The 16,410-nt window shown below is 50.6% G+C and overlaps 1 protein-coding gene across 1 annotated transcript in view; it reads right to left on the bottom strand.

Annotated features, from left to right (window-relative positions):
* Positions 1–16,410, bottom strand: part of NEUTE1DRAFT_117741 (uncharacterized protein) — a gene marked incomplete at both ends in the record, with an annotated part of 48,079 nt that overhangs the window by 28,630 nt on the left and 3,039 nt on the right. The gene's annotated exons all lie outside the window — the stretch shown is intronic.

Here is a 16,410-nt window from a genome sequence, read left to right as displayed (position 1 = left end):
GATCTTGATGGATGCCTGGGTAGGCTTTGCCATGGACGACACCTTGGTCAGGATGTGAATGCTACCGTTGTCGTCGTTGAGCGAGCGCCTGTCGTGGGGGTAGGGGGTAGGCGAGCGGTGGCGGGGCGACTTGGGTCTGGTGAAGAGGAACTCGCCGCGCTTGTGGTGATGTCTCGACATGGAGGAGCCCATTTTGAAGGGTTGTTGATTGTTGAGTTGACTGAGTGGTGAAGTAGGTGTGTGTCAAGAGAGTTGAGATGTTGATGTGAGATGGGATTCCAAGTTGAAGAGAAGGAGGAGAGGCATGGGAAGGGGGACCTTTAAATGCACTCGTGTATGGGCTGACGAAGAAGATGGAGGAGGAGGAGACATGCGGGCCCCCACTAGATTCACCAATGCTCGGCGCACAACCGCGGGCATGGAGTTGGCGATGCAACGAACTGTGGGTGTCTTGTCGGCTTCCTGACGCTTGCTTCTTGGCAACACGATGGACCGGCACTATGGTCAGATTGGCTCAGATTGGACGCCTAATGGCGCAATGTAGGTAGTGTGGTGTCGCGGGCGCGTGTTGTACATGCTCCATGTTGACGAACAGGGCAGGCTAGCTAAGCTCGAGTTCCACTCCTCCGGCACCCTTCGGCACCTTTGCTGTCTTCTAGCGCAGCACCCTACCTACCTCCGGATACACATCTGCTGCGGGGTTGCTGCCGAGTGCGACTCTTGGACTGCTCACGAGTTCACCACTATCCACTGCCAACACACCTACTCTAGAGGTATCCGCTGCTCACATGAAGTTATTTTTGATAGTGTCATCATTTCCAGCTTGTCGTAAATCCGGGGTTGTAAGGAGGCGACAAGTTGGGCCAAGCATCGCTACACGGGCCACCATGTCGCTTGGGGTCTTGGTCTCTTGGTAACTTGTTGATAAAGCCAGCAACTCCGAATATCAACGATACCGGTTCGCACGTGTTCACCTCGATTCTGAGCTATATCACTGCGCGCTTGGCGGTCTCTGGGCGGTCGCCAAGCCGACACCGGTGTTAATCCTCGCTGCAGATCCCTGGCTTGGCATCGTGGCCCAATCTGGCAGCACCCAGGCGCAATCGAGCGGCTCGCTCCAGGTCATCCATCGTCAACACCTCCCGTCAACAATGGAACCCGACCTGTGAGACGGGCAACTCTAACCCTGACACTTTGGTCTTGCAAGATCCCGTCATCCTGATCAATACCTCTACCTACTACCTACACAGCAGCCAGTCGGCGGGCAATGATACTACGTACGCAGTCTCACAGTCTCACACAGCTCAGCTTCAACCCACTGGCGGCAACAGCGAGCCAAAGTGGAAGTCTTAAGTTGTATCAAACCGCCAAGACGGGGGCTTACCTTAGCAGGAGATTGCCCACCATCGCGAGCTCGCTGCAGGGCATCGTCCAGCCCAGGGCAGCTCAACGAGGGGACCGGGCTTCCACTTCCACTTGTCAAGGAACTAGGTCGCCCTGCGAGGTGAGTCCTGGAAATACGCAATGTCCCGCCCAAGCTTTTACAGGCCCCAAACAGCTACCATGTAACAATCCCACGCTGCAAGGGCGCGCAATTCAACCCGCCGACGGCTCCGGACAACTTAATCATGGTGATCTGCGCTTCCAAGAACCTAGCAGCCAAACCTTTCTTTTACGCACACAAGTAATGACTATCGGTCTGTCTGGCACGACTTGGCATCAATATCGACAATGCTCAAAGGGGTAGGGACTTTGATGTTTGCAATTTCGCCGCACAGAGCTCGATCATCGACTCGAGGTAAGTAATATCACTGACTCCCTTCTCCTCGACTCTACTGCTTTCGAGTCGCGCAACACCTCGCTGCCAAGAGACGCTGTGCGCGTCAACAAGATTACCGACTGACGCAAAACTTGGAGTAGCACAGCGATCCAGCGATGCGATAGTAGTGCGAGAGACAAAGTGGCAAGCCAAGAAGTATACAACTTGCTCAACTACCACAACACGAATTTGAGAATCCCTCATCCAGACGGTTGCACCACCGTCCCTAGAGCAAGATCGGACGGAACTGGGAGACGAAACGCCTGCATGGCAAATCCGACAGACAGCCCGCAACATCCGAGCCGAGCCATAACATCGTCAATCACGGCCGACATCTTCCGTTTTTACTCATCAAGATCTTTATACGGGAACCGGGCTTCTCTATCACGGAAGCCGCTGACTGACTGCCGGCGCTCCTAAAGGTTCAACAAACTAAATTTTGGACTGCTTCAACTTCCGAGCCGACCTCGTCAGAATATGCAACCATTACTGACCCTAACCCTCACACTTCCCCCAATTCCGGACCCCCTTTTTCTTCTACTCCCTTTCTTCTCGTTCCAACGTTGTTGGCATGTAACGTTGTTACTACTTCTATCCTCACCCTTAAAGTTGCAGCATCAAGATCGCAATGACACCGGCCACTGAACGCCAAGCTCAACCAGTCCGCCATGGACTTGGCTGCCGTCACCACCACGCCCTGTCATCTCACGATGCAGTCCGAGCTCGATACAGGCAATTCGCCAAGCCGTTGCATCTACTGGCCCGAGCCCCTTGGCATTCCCCAGGTTCGCGCAGATTGTCCGACGATTGTCTCAGACGCTTTGCCATCCATCCATTGTTGATAGGCGAGTGCCGGACGGGATTGACGAAATACCCAAGACCTTGTTTCCCCTTGCTTAGTACCTACCTACTGAGCCTTCCCGTTGTTGTCAGAACCACGCGGTACTTCAAAGACCTGAAAGATCTGGACCGCGATGATTGGCATCGATGCTCATCAAAGCGCATTTTTGAAGATGAATGATAGCCAGATACCAGTCTTCCTCATCGCCAAGTCCTTGCAAGACACAGGTTCCGAGCTCACCGCCGACTTTGCTCCCCAGGGTCACGGTCTAGACTGTCAGACCGCCAGAGAGTTTCAAGAAGCCCGGAACAAGGAGCCTGCTCGTTGAGGCCGTCAAGGAGCGGAAAGGTCCGCTTCATTTTCATTTTTTTTTTTTTTTACTTCCAAATTTTGAAAGAACAGCTCAAAGTCAGCACATGTTTGATTGCTGACTCTGATAAGGTTCGTAATGTCCAATACTTCAGCCATCATCTAATTCCCAGCGCAACCACTGTCGATCTTGGTATGGTATCCTACCCGCGGATAGGGTTAGGCGCACTTGGCGAAGAACTTCATCATTTCCACCAGAAGGCCGTGACATCTCTACGCTCGCCCAGAACGAACGTCCTCCGCATCTCATTAAACAACTGCACTGCACGCATTCGTGCACATAATTGGTCGTCTACCGCCTATTTGGCTTCTTGGAACCTAGAAATGAGCTGCCGTGCAGATGATCTCTCACGCCATGCCCCATCAATCTAGGGCACCGCTGAAGATTTCAACACAGACACGTGCTCGCTAAGCTAAAGCGAAGACTCGTGGGCTATTCGAATAACAAGCGTTGTCTCCGCTCTCTTTCGGTAGGTCACGCTGAACTTGGTGTCGAAAGAACCTTTTGTGTGTGTGTGCCATACCATCCACCATCACAACATAGACCCTGTCAGGCTCCAGCTTGAACTCCCTATGGGTATGCCCATCATTTGATTGACGGAGCCCTCCTGTGCCTACCGTCTAGGTTCGACCCATAGTGAATGAAGCCTTTGGGTATACTGGTCCGGTCAATGCTTTGACCTTGACTTTGGCGCCGCGGATGTTGATTCTTCATGTTCCGTTATGGCTTTGCCAAGCGCTGCAGCAATACGCCTAGTGTCAACAATCCAAGGGTACCTGCAGTAGTCTGGTTATCAGATATATCAGAAACATCATCTTGCCTCGATGGAGTTTCTGGAAAACACAGCCTAGCAGTCTCCATCAGCAACCTGCAACTTGTCAACTGTAGGAAATCGAACCCAGATCAAGGTTGATGATTTCAAACTTGAGGGCATTGTTTCCAAGCTTGTTCTGCTTCGAAGGTCTGTAATCCAGGTTATATGTTTTCAGGTCTGCCACCCTCATTGCCTTGATGGTATCGACGTGGTTATAGGATTGTGTGACACCAGTGCACATTAAGGTTATAGCAGGAGTGTCCAGGCACGATTGAGTCCTTCTAATGGCAGTTCAAGTAAAGTGTTTGCTTGACCATGTGGTCAGTGTATTCCATGAAGTCTAGGTTATGGAGATGATCAAAAAGAGAAGTTGAGACGTAGAAGGTGAAGAAACAAACGTTTTTCATGCGGGCGAGGGAAATTATCTGAACTTCACGAGTGAGAGGTTGGCTCTCTTTGAACCTGTATCCGCCTAGTCCAATCTGCCCAAGTGAAGTCGGAGGTAGATTATGTGGCCGTTGCAATCATCTCGAACACCGGCCCATCATCTTATCCATTACCGTCCTGCTTCATCCTTGCAGTCTGTTGGTCTGCAATTGGTTCCGCCATCTCCCATGACTTTGTAGACCTAAGCTAGCAGTCTTCATGAAGTATCTGGCTCGTCTTTGGAGATGTTTTCTAACCCTTTGAGATGGTGAACTCTTCCAAGCTTTCGTCGTTGTTGGATCTCTCAAAGCAACTACAACATTGTAATTCAAGCACTTTCTCGATAGGCCACGTTGAAGTTTGATGCGCAATACGGATAATCAGCTCTGCTTTCACTTTCACCTTTCGACAGGTCACTGTGGCTTGTTCGCAAGGACACCTTCAGCCGTGCTACCGTAAATCGGGCTGTAGTTGGCTTCTTTACTTAGATGTACTTCGAAGGCCTTTCGTCTTGTTGCACGACGAACTTTTTGTGGAAGTCGGTGCGTGGGCAAAGAGACCTCAAGAGTGAGGGGATCCAAGGAAAATGAAGAGTTACCGTGCCGCGATTCTATGAAGATTGTTAGCGCTGTTCCTTGGCAATCATGGATTCGATAGAGGGAGCAAGAAGCTCGTGGAGCTCAGCTTTGTTTGTCAGTTGACGCCAACATCGTTGGAGATGAAATTGAGCGAGATTGTGTTTGTAGATAGTGACCCAATGAGTAGTTGAAAAGCGTTGATTCTACTCGACTAGGCAGGAGGGATGGTCGCAAACGCTTGGTGGTGGAAGAGGAAGGAGGATTCAAACCGTGCTTTATAACAAAGAAATTGTGCTTGGGATTGCGAGTGACAGAAAAGTGCGGGAATGCTCTTCGTGATCCTCACTAGTAGAGGTAGGTGCTCACTTCTTCAATCCAGATTCTTTCCCTTCTCTGTCGTCAGAGGTAACCACGAAAGGGCCGAACTTGAACGCACCTTCCACTCGCGGACGGTAGCTGAAACACTTGCAATCTGCTCCTGCTCTTGTCAATGTCCGATGAACAGAGTGACAGCGCCAATGTCGGCACTTTCTCAGCCCGTTACCAGATGATACAGTAGGTAGCTGAGGTGGGATTGGGGACGAGCTAGAGGCAGGTCCGGGTACAATAATTATGAGATGCAAGAAGAGGGTCGGTTGCGCAAAACTTATCATCAAGATAAATAGCCCACAAGTCGTTACTGTGGCCTAGTATCGAGAGAACATTGTGCATATGATCCTTGTTCACACCAGAGATTTCCACCTGAAAGGGGTTGAGAGCGATAAAGCTCGTTTATGTACCGGGTATATTCCGTAACTCCGTCCAAAACCCATACAACTGGAGGTATCACAGATCAAACTTATCACTTGGCGTCAGGGACCAGCCCTCGCATGTTTTAGCCCAACCATTTTCCGTTCCATGCCCCAAGCCCTGAAGCAAAACACCTGACGCCAATGCCGTTATCCCAACGTTCCAAGTCACCATCATGCCCAGTAGTTCAGTCCGAAAACACTTCCTCACTATCGTTATCGGACTCATCCTCCAACATTTTCATTTTGGAAAGAACTCGGATGAGGTAATCCTGTCCTTTCACCTCTTGCTCCAAGCTGAGTTGATGTTGTGCCTCTATGCCATGCATATGAGAGACACTCGACGAGATGCCGCACAGGGCTCGCATGACTCCAGACTCGAGCTTGTGGCCCAAAGATTCGACGCCAACTTCCACTCTTTGAGCAAAGCCCTCTAAACGACAGAGTCGAGCTGTTGTTAAGAAGAGGGTCAGATTATTGGACTTGAGTCAAGATCAATACCCAAAATTGGATCGTACCTTCTTGGTCTTGCATGCGCTGCACATGATGTTGTTGTTGCATTTCTCTAGCTTCTCGCTCTGTCACATCCGTGGTATTAGTCTGATGAACAGGTATTGCTCTTGGACCCTGGAAAACTTACCATCAAGTAGTCTCCTCAAAGAATGGATGGCAACAAAGACGTGAGAGAGCAGCCCGGTCTCCTTGAGCTGATCGCAGCTTTTCTTGATGCTGGCAAGTTTGTCGAGAAGCCTTTGCTGGTATTTATCCCCCAAAGCCAGGGCTTCAAAGGCTCGCCTATCTATAGAGGTGGTTTCCACCGTTAGATTTGCCCCGTGATGTTTGCATTGTGATGAGGCGGCGGCCTGGTCACTCACGTCTATGTTTCATAAAGAAATTGATGCCCTCCTCAATGGCTTCGAAAATGGCCACCACAAGATGGATAGCGGCCTGCTGGATGTTTCTGTTATTGGGATGAACGGACAACAGAATCTCAATCTGAGCAAACTCATGCTCGAGCTCTCGCGGGTTAAGGGTTAGTCTGGCGCGCTCGCGAACTGATGCCGCCCTTGTTGCTGCCTAAAATCAACCAACATTGGCATTAGTCTGGGATTTTCTCTGTGACGTAGCGTTGCGTAGAAGAGTCTTGGGGCGAAGATTGCTCTTTCGTCATCCCCGTATGTCTCTCCACAAGCCTCGAAGCCCGCATCCGATCTGGGGACTTACATCAACAAGCACCTCCACAACCCCCATGACAACCGACACATATTCCACCTCCTTGATGAACCGCATAGCCTGGACTCCCACCACTCCATGCTCCGCAATCCGGCGGCACCGCTCCTTGAACCTGCCTCGGCGCCTCCTCAGATCTCCATCATAGTGCCGCCTTGCGTTCTCCAGGCATTGCTCTACCTCGGCCCAGTTGCTCTTGGATCGGATGTCGTACCCCGGCAACATAGGCCCCGGACGCGGTTTTCGCGCCAGCACTCGCATGGCTGGGGCAAATATCTTGTCCCAGAATTTCATGGTCGCGATCGCTGGGAGAGCCGGTCTGGCTGGGTATTTGCCGTTGCCGCCCCGGCTAAATGTCGACTTGGCGGGCGATATGACGACGTGTGCGGGGGCGGGAAGGTCGACGACATGTTGGATGAGTCCTGAGGCTACGCTAAATCTTCGGTTGTCTTTGAGTTTCTGGCATGAGGGTGACTTGTGGATTTTGTGGATGTGAACGTGAAGGTGGCCCATGTTCACGAGCATGATGGAGATTGAAAGTTGGTCGGTCTCAACCAGTGATGTGAAGTGAGGTAAGGACTTGAATGTACACAAGGTTTTCCCCTTCTTCGCTTTACGTATCAGGGGAGGAGGAGCACCCAGGACCGGGTTTGGTGCCTTAATATCTGAGACAAAGAAGAAGAAGAAGAAGCAAAATCAATGGTGGACACTTCAGTCCACACGGAGCCTCAACATGCCCCGGTCTGCTTTCTCGCGTCCACTAGGTATCGCTGAATGGTCAACCCTTGAGCTGATCCATACGGCCATGGCAGAAAGCAGGAATTGGTTGCAGCGGCTGGCGGAGGGAAAAAAAAGAAAAAGCAAGCCTGAAGCCGCTAAGGACATTTTCAGAAACGCGGCGTGAAAGCCGCATGCTACACTACCACCGGTATGCATGGGATGAGATTTAGCACGGCAGGCTGTGTGAAGAATTTTGGTGGTCCTTTGGCCTGCATGCGTGTAAACAACGTTTTGCTTTGCCTGATGTCATGCTCTGCATGTGCCGGCTTCAGGGCCACGTCACTCGTCCAAACTGGAGAACTGCTTCACGATCCAAAGATTCTTCTCCAGCTGAAACTAGGGTGGAGTACAGCAACTTGAACCCTCTGTGGACGATATCCGATATTCCGGGAAGCTAGTCTCCCAGAGTTGGGCTGCAAGGATCACGGCCTCGTTGTTTGTTTCTGTGAGGCTCAAGTTCCACGGAAAAGATTGTCGGTAGATCCTCTAGCCGTTAGGCTTCAACGCTCACCAACACAAGCGGATCAGCTGCCTACGGTGGCCCAAGTGTAACTTGGGTCGTTTATCCAAAAGTTCTAAAAACCTGAAGTCTAATTAGCTGCAGGCATTAGGCTTGCACTGGGGGGTGGTCTTCAAATCCTTGTACTTAGAAGATAACCTCGATAAGCTGTCTCGAGTCTCGCAAAGTGGAAGTCAACTAACCATTGCCCTGATTCTCATCAACTCCCATTGACTCCCATTGACTCCCATTGACTCCCATTGACTCCCATTGACTCCCATTGACTCCCATTGACTCCCATTGACTCCCATTAACTCTATTACTTCATTACCTCATTGCTTCATTAGTAACATTAGGGCATTGGTAGCATTGGTGGCATTGGTAGCAGTACAAATAGACCCTAGCTCCCATCGCTAGGTTTAAGGTGCCCTGCACTTGGTTCTTCTCTAAATTTTTGAGTTGGGGTAAGGTAACAATGCAAATGGATCCCTCTCTCTCTCTCCCCTCCCTCCCCCCCCCCTCCCCCCCCCTCCCACCTTCTTCCGGCCAGGGCTAAAAAGAAAAGAAGAAAAAGAAAAAGAAAAGAAGAAGATGAAGACGAAAAAGGGAAAGACAGAGAAAAAGGCAAGGAGAGGGAAGAAGGGAAGGAGAGGGAAGAAGGGAAGAAGAGAGAAAAAGGGATGAAAGAAGAAAGAGGCGAAAGAAGGAAGATAGGAAAGAAGTTGGAAGGTTGGAGTTAAAGTTCAAGGTCTGGGCGTAGGTATTGACTTTTGTAAGTATAATAGAGGCGTTAATATAAAATGGCCGACACTTGGCTTCAGCTGGGAGCTTGGACCAGTTTTATAAACGACCTAAGTCACACTTGGGCCACCGTAGCTGCCCCATCCTTACCGTTTCACCGACCTATAGGACGGAATGCAAACAACCGTCGGGGTGCCGAGGAAGTGACCCGGATAACGCGATTCCAAACAGCCTGTGTAGGCCAAGGCACATGTCACCTCCGGCAACCCAGATTAGTGGTTAGGGTTAGTTCCGGGGGTGTTGGGGACCGGTGAGAGGCCCCCGGGTGTGAATGAAAGTTCAACACTAAGAGAAAAAAAAAAGTGGTTTTGAGCTCTTGTCGCCGTAGTCAAAACAATAACATTTTGGTGATGACCTGCGGTTGCGAAAGTTGGCGCGGGATTGATGCCAAGCTTTGGGTCTTGGCTGAGTTTGGCTCCCACTGCAGTTTGTATGGACCCACACAGGCCATATGGATGGGAATCGAGCACAGTCGCTTTTATCCGGGTCGCGAAAAAGGCTTCTTTCAGCTCGAAACATCCATCTCCATGTTTCATTCGGAACCCCCTGCGTGAGGGACCGTTGATTGGTTTTACACTACTGCATGCAGTAAACTGGCGAAGTTTTTTTTCCTGGAGAATGCTTCGTCAACACAGGATGCTCCTAGGAGTCGATCAACGGAGCAAACTCCATACCCCTTCGGTGATCCAGTCCAATTGAGGCCCTTGACCTTTCCCAGCATCAAACACTAACTACACTAATTCGATGACCTGCTTGGTGGATAATGCAGGTTTCTGGCGATCCTACTGTAGTTGAACCCTTGAAGTTTTATATCTCTTTCTCCCAGCCAGCATTGCGCTAATGTCTTCCGAGGTTGAACTGCGGCACAATGCTTTTACATCTACATAAGGTAGCATTACGTCAGATGTTATCCGCACACCAACCACATCCACAGCCGCAAACTTTTGCTTCGATCTACAGTTTTGGTGCGGAGAAGGACGAGCAAGCATGTGATCCCGGAAGTCTTTGAGCCGGACTGCCACACATCCACACACACACTCTCTCTCTCTGAGGATGAAGATACGTTGAGAGCAATGATGTCAAGCATTTTACTACCCAGTATCTTTGAAGCCGGTAAATGCAACTCTTATCATCGTCTCCGTGTCGACTTCTCACTACCTACAATCGTTAACCACTAAGCGTGTTCGCTCTGCTGTCCATGCAGTCAGTGTTTGCGTCTAGGGTTGACCACTGGCTTAGAGTTGACTGTATGCTGTCTGTGCCAGCTCTGCGCCTAAACGCTGCCACATCGAGTTCATGTTGTGTTGCTTCGGCCCCAGCAGCAGCCCCCCCCCCCACCAGAAAATAATATTTGCCGATGCCATCCATCTTAGGCGCTCGCTCGGATACAGACCCGGTGGCACTCTGTAATATTACGGGTATCGTCTGGGCTGGTGGCATCGGCGGTAGTTGCCTTACAAAGACAAACTCTGTCGTTGTTTGGTTGAAAGTTGTCAATGGGCTGCGTTTAGTCGGGCACACATATTATCAGCAGATATATTCAGGTTAAGGCCGTTCTGGTGTTGGGATGTTTTCCTCATGGATTTTGCCCATGTCCTGCAAATTCTTACTATAATAAGCCTCCAGTGTCCAATTTCAATCTTTTCCTTGGGGAAGGAGGCTGTTCGAGGATTAGTACTGGCGCTCAACAAGATCTTTCAACTTTACCTACTACTAAAGTAAATTAGCAGAGTCTAAAGTAGCCGGGTAGGATAAGCCTTTGATGCGCTTTGGTAACGGGAACACGATTCGTAAGTTCTACATTTTCTGCCGCGACGAATCTAAAGGTGTGTATCGTTTTCGCTTTCAAGACTAGAGCAGGTATCAATGTTGACATGATGCAACGATACTTGAGTTGGTTGGGTCGATTAATTCAGGTATGAAAGAAGGAGGAAACCCCAAGGATCCGGCTAAATATACCCAAATGACGCAAGTTGTGGTGGGTAACAAGCTGTTTCTGTAACGGAACCGAAAACCCCCTGGACCTCCATGAATGCTAAAACCACTCACAGAAGATTGTGAAAGATTGTGAATACACATACACAACTCCTTTGACTTCATCCGCTGAATCTCATTGTTCTTGTCCGGACCTACGAGAAATCTTACCCGGCTCTAGCGGTCGTCGTCGACGATAGATCTTGGCCTGAGACAAGGGCACCATCTCCCAAGCCGCCAGGGAAACGAATCTCCTGCCACAGATTTGGCTCAGTAAGCCTTCACCAGGGATGACACTCGCAGGATACCTGCCGTTATGGCTCCATCTATAGGGTTTGCTGAACAGAGGAGAAAACTGCGCCACGAGATCAGGGTGGTGTTGCGACGTCGGGGTGAAGGGTCTGGTGTCTCGTAGAGATTTCTGCCATCAGTCCACCCAAGATGGAGGCTGTTTGGGTATGGGCTCTTTGAGGAAAAATGGGGGAGGGGGGGATGGTCAAAAAGGGTGGCCACACATATCTCGTCGTATCCCCTTCGATGGACGAGACTCAGCCCATGGTGACATGATTTGAGAGAGATACCCAGCTCAGGCTCGGGACATGAAACTCTGTTATCTTCCTCGGCATAAATGTGAAAGGGACGGAATACCTTCTGCAGCTGATTGGTGAAAACGAAACCAGAGTCCGTCCCGGTCTGTGGTTGAGGATATCTAATGAGGATTGTTTTGCAGAGCCTAGGTATACTCCGCATCACCAATATAGCAGGACAACCCAGCCATCTATCCCATCCGACATCCAGATAGCCCCTGTTGTCCAACCCAAACACCCCCATCACCCACCAACTCCGACCAGAAAAAAAAGAATGATCCTTCATCATCATTACGCATTAACCCAATTCATCCTTGACTGTACCCCCAAGTTTAGTGAAACTAAGGATTACGGCTCTCAAGCTCGTATCCGTGATGCTGACCACCTTGCGCCGGCGCGTCGTAGTAAGTTGGCTTAGGATATTGCGTCGTTGCTGCTGCTTCGACAGGCGCGACTCCCACGCTGTAGGGGCTGGCAGGATACTTCTGAGCAGAAGGCTCAGCCTGGGCGGCATAGGCTTGAGAAGCGTAGGCCGTGTCTTCAGCGTAAAAGCCTTGATTGATGGCGGGGTTGACTGCCTTGACGTAACCGTTGCCGCCAGCGCCGGGATTGAGGTCGCCCTTCCGGAATCGGTGGTAGATGATGGAAGCGTAGATGAGCATGCCGACGAAGGAGATTCTATTTTTGGAGATGTGAGTTAGTATTTTGCGACAGGCTGATAGTAATAGACAACGGCAAGAAAGAGACAAAAGTAACTTACAGGATCACGATTGCGAGAATGATGGTCCCTGCAGTCCTAGCACCAATGACAGCCAAAATAAAGAAAACCACCCAGATGGTCGTCTGCACGACGTTTGTGATCAAAAAGAACTTGGGGCTCAGGGTGCGCCGCCCGCGCTTGATGATGCACACAATGTCCAGCACCAAACACAAAAAGACGAGCGTCATGCAGACCGCCACGATGGCAATCGCTGTCTTGACCGTGGTGTCGCCGAAGTCGCTTTCTAAGTCGTCCTGTTGAAGGGTGATGGCGGCGATCACGAGACCGCACGCGCCCAGCTCGAGAACCATGATGATAACCCGGAATACCCAGAAGGGAATTATGACGCGCTTGAGGAAGGGCGATGAGTCGCCGACTACGTAGGGTGGGGGAGGCATGGCCGCTGCTGGTCTTCTATAGTATCGATTCGTGTGTTGTTTGCTGTCTGTCTGTAGATATTTCGACCAGTTGTATATGATAGCGAGTCAATCAGTCGCAATACAGGTGTTTCCTTCCGTAGATGTGATCTTTCCAAGTAGCTTTATATGTTGGCTCAGGATATAGGCGTCGTTGTCGTCGATTTTTATCGTCGTCCTTTCTATGTTTGTTGGAACGAAGGAGGAGGGGAGGACGATGAACTCAATCTCAAGTCAACCACACAAACGTAACGGAATTTCGACCTTACGAAAGAAGAGAAAAGCAGAGCAGGTTCGATGGTTTGTTTCTGTGCCAGCGCATCGTCAGCTTATAAAGGGAAAGAAAAGGAACAGAAGTATGATGAGACTGAGTGATCTAGGTTGCCCAAAAACAAGGTTAGGGGACCCTGCAGCAGCCTAGCCATCCCCCGCAAGGTTCACGTTAAAATCTATAAAAAAAAGAGACGAAAGACATCCCAAAGTGATCAAGCTCTCAGTCGAACACAGCGCTTGAGTTAAAGAAAGACCAATCATAAGTTTCCACCGCCGATTACTGTTACCCTGCCGCATCTCTAAGCCCCCCTGCTAAAAGCTTGGTGGCGTACCTATTGGCCAATTTTCTTGTTCCCGTCCTTGCCCTTGCTTTCTTTGTTCTCCCGTCCTCGCTGCCTGGGCCTGGAACGGGAACGGCCCAGCCAAGGGGGGGAAGGAACAAGCGCAATTGCGGCACGGGCTCCGTCACTTCAGGGACATCTTAGACCTCACAGGCAGAGCGACAAAATCAACAATGCTGCCGCTGGAGGCGATGGTCGCTTGATGTTTGTTGCCTGAGGGATTGTCAAATCCTGTTCCAATACTGGGATTCCCGTCTCCAGTTCCTTGATACATTATCCAATCAAAATTAAGAGAGAGGACAGCCGTAGGTAGCCTGCAGCATCCGACATCCGTGTCATAGAATCCTCCATGCCTGCCATGCAGGTGATACAAACAGATGGGATCCAGTTAAAATCCTCACCCGGGTAGCAACCGATACGCAACAGACCCGAACACTTGGGGATCCGAGTTTGTGACCTTTGAAAGTGGCTCAAGAAAAGGGGGACACGGCACAGCGAAGAAATCCGAGTTTTTGACATTCCCTCGTGTTTTTGTCAAATCACACAGGTCAGTCATCCTGTCCTTTGGCATTCCACCACCACTGACCGCAAAAGAGAACCTTGACAGTTACCTTTATCGACGCGAACTAACTGTTTGTACACCCGCATTAACCCATGACGAAGGATTTACCGTTTTTTCTCAGGGCAGTGAACGCCTTGGCATCACCAGGATAGTACATAGGCAGCAGCATAGCTAAGCAGCGTAAGCGCTATTGTACGTCGTACCGTTGCTCCACTGCCATTCTAGGTATGTAACTCGCCAGTGCCCGGCTGCCCGAGACGAGAACTTGGCAGCATTGGAAGAAAACCCCCTAAAACACCAAAAGAATACCTGCTACGGCGATACCTAGAGGTAACTTCGTGCGGAAAGAAAAGGACCTAGAATAGAGGTTTCTGCTTCGATCTGTCTGACTGCGCTGCCCACTGCTGTGTGTCAACCGACCGACCGACCGGCATCACTCTATCCAGTCTCGAGGCATCTGCCCCTGAGGAGTGTTAGCTGATGCCACGAGTCAAATTCAATGTGATTGTTCCATGTGAGTGAGGGACCGCAGATTTTCCATGAATTTTACGTCAACCTGATCAACATGGCGATCCGTTGCGGATGACGGATTACGCCCCACCGGAGCTGGGTGATCATCTACTTGTAGGAACCAACCTATAGTCTAGTAGACGATGTCATAGTGTACAGACAAACATGAAACTGCACGGAGAGAACGCAAAATCGGGGCTCAACGTTAATTAATCATATTCAAACCCTTTTGATTATCTCAGATACCTCTACGAACCTCCAACTCACAATACGACGCGAACGGCCCAACTACCACCAGCAAAGGAGGTGCTGACATCAGGAACGAAACTTTGTTCTGTATCTCTGAAAAGAAAGAAAGAAAAAAGAAATTAAAAAAAAAAGAATTTTAAATTCAAGGAAAAAAGAAAAAACATTGAAGAATTGGTATCCCTACGTGACGTAAAACATCGCAGCGGTAACTTGGTCTAACTACCAAAACGGTTTTCTTTCCGTTGAGCACGGCGGTGGCACAGGGTGTTGTGGCTGCTGCTTGGGTAAGATCGAATCGTATCGTAGGGCTGACGGGACGGACTAAGTGAGACTGCCATATACCAGTTCCGCACGCTGAACGGATACAGTCACCACCGAGGTTAATATTTGAACTAGGCACTACATCAACCTTAGTTTCTGAATATACTCTGGTACCTCATGCTAACAGTCCTCTAGTATGTTCCTGCAAACAGATATATTGGTAAAGCCCATCATCCCAGGCAAAATTCTGCGCGTAACCACTCTCAAAGCAAAGGCAGACCAGCTACCAAGCGATTCGAATCAGCAACCCAAATTCCCTTCCAGTTGCTCTCTACTCAAACCGATCCTCATCGGTATAACCATAAGCCAACCCCAATACCCACCCATCCGCCTCCTTTTCTCCCTTCGGATTGACCCCTCCCCAAAGCACAACCCCCTTTCCGTCCAAACACCCCGACGCCGCCAATAGCCCTCTCGGACCGGGATGCACCTTACCCTCGGCCGCGGCCTCCATTTTCTGCTGAGTCGGTACCAGCTCCGCTTCCGCCCAGCTAAATTTACCCGACTCAATCCCCTTTGGCATCAGCTTGTCGCGAATCACATCCTTGGCCGCAGCACCCGTGAACCCGTGCGACGGCAGTTGGAGGGACCAGATGTCAGCATAGTATTTCTCTTCTTCAGGTGATGAAGTATCAGACTCGCCGACCGCGTCTGAGGAGATGCCAAACATGTAAATCAGATAGGAGCGGCCGTAGCCGGTGTGGATGGGCACCAACGCACCTCCGACGCGCGGTTGCGGGCCGGGCGTGAGCGGGTTGATGGGGTAGGTGATGGATTGCCAAGTGAGTGCGCCAGGCTTCTCGCGTTCGGTGGTGGACTTGAGGAGATCGAGATGATTGATGGTGCCGCTGAGATTGGGCGAGTCCGGGCTGGCGCTGATGGTGTAGATAGTTGTGTCGGCGTAGGCGGCGGCGAGAGGTGGGAAGGGGGACTTGGGGAGGGTGGTCCACGCGATGCGGTCGAAGCTGTAGAGCCATGTTTCCGTTTCGCTGCCGCCTGAGCTTGATGTGTGACCTCCGTGAAGGATCAGGAAGTTCTGCTTGTCGTCGACAAAGATGTGGTGGCCGTAGCGCGGCACCAGCTTCACCCCTAGTTGCGTCTCCCCTTGCAGTTTTGTCCACTTCATGTGCTCTGTGTCCCAGAGCCAAAGACAGTTGTCTTCCTTGATTGGGTTTCCGTGCTCGTCGCATCCGCCGTGGACGACAACCGAGTTGCCCCAGGCGCACGCGGCATGTTTGGTACGAGGTGCGGGTATGTATGTCTCGCCGGTCTTTGCCTCGATCAAGGGGAACGCTGGAAAGTGATCGTGGATCTTCTCGGCACCGGTGTTTTCTTTGCTCGGGAGAAGAATGGCATGGACATCGCTGTTGCAAAGCTTGCCATCGACATCTTCGCCGCCAAAGATGTAGGCTTTGTTACCGATGGTGGTGATGGTATGATTGGATCGGGCAAGGGCTCGCCTGAAGGAATG

This window comes from Neurospora tetrasperma (genome assembly GCF_000213175.1).
Source record: "Neurospora tetrasperma FGSC 2508 unplaced genomic scaffold NEUTE1scaffold_5, whole genome shotgun sequence".
NCBI classification, from domain to species: domain Eukaryota; kingdom Fungi; phylum Ascomycota; class Sordariomycetes; order Sordariales; family Sordariaceae; genus Neurospora; species Neurospora tetrasperma.
This window is presented reverse-complemented; position numbering and strand designations above follow the sequence as displayed.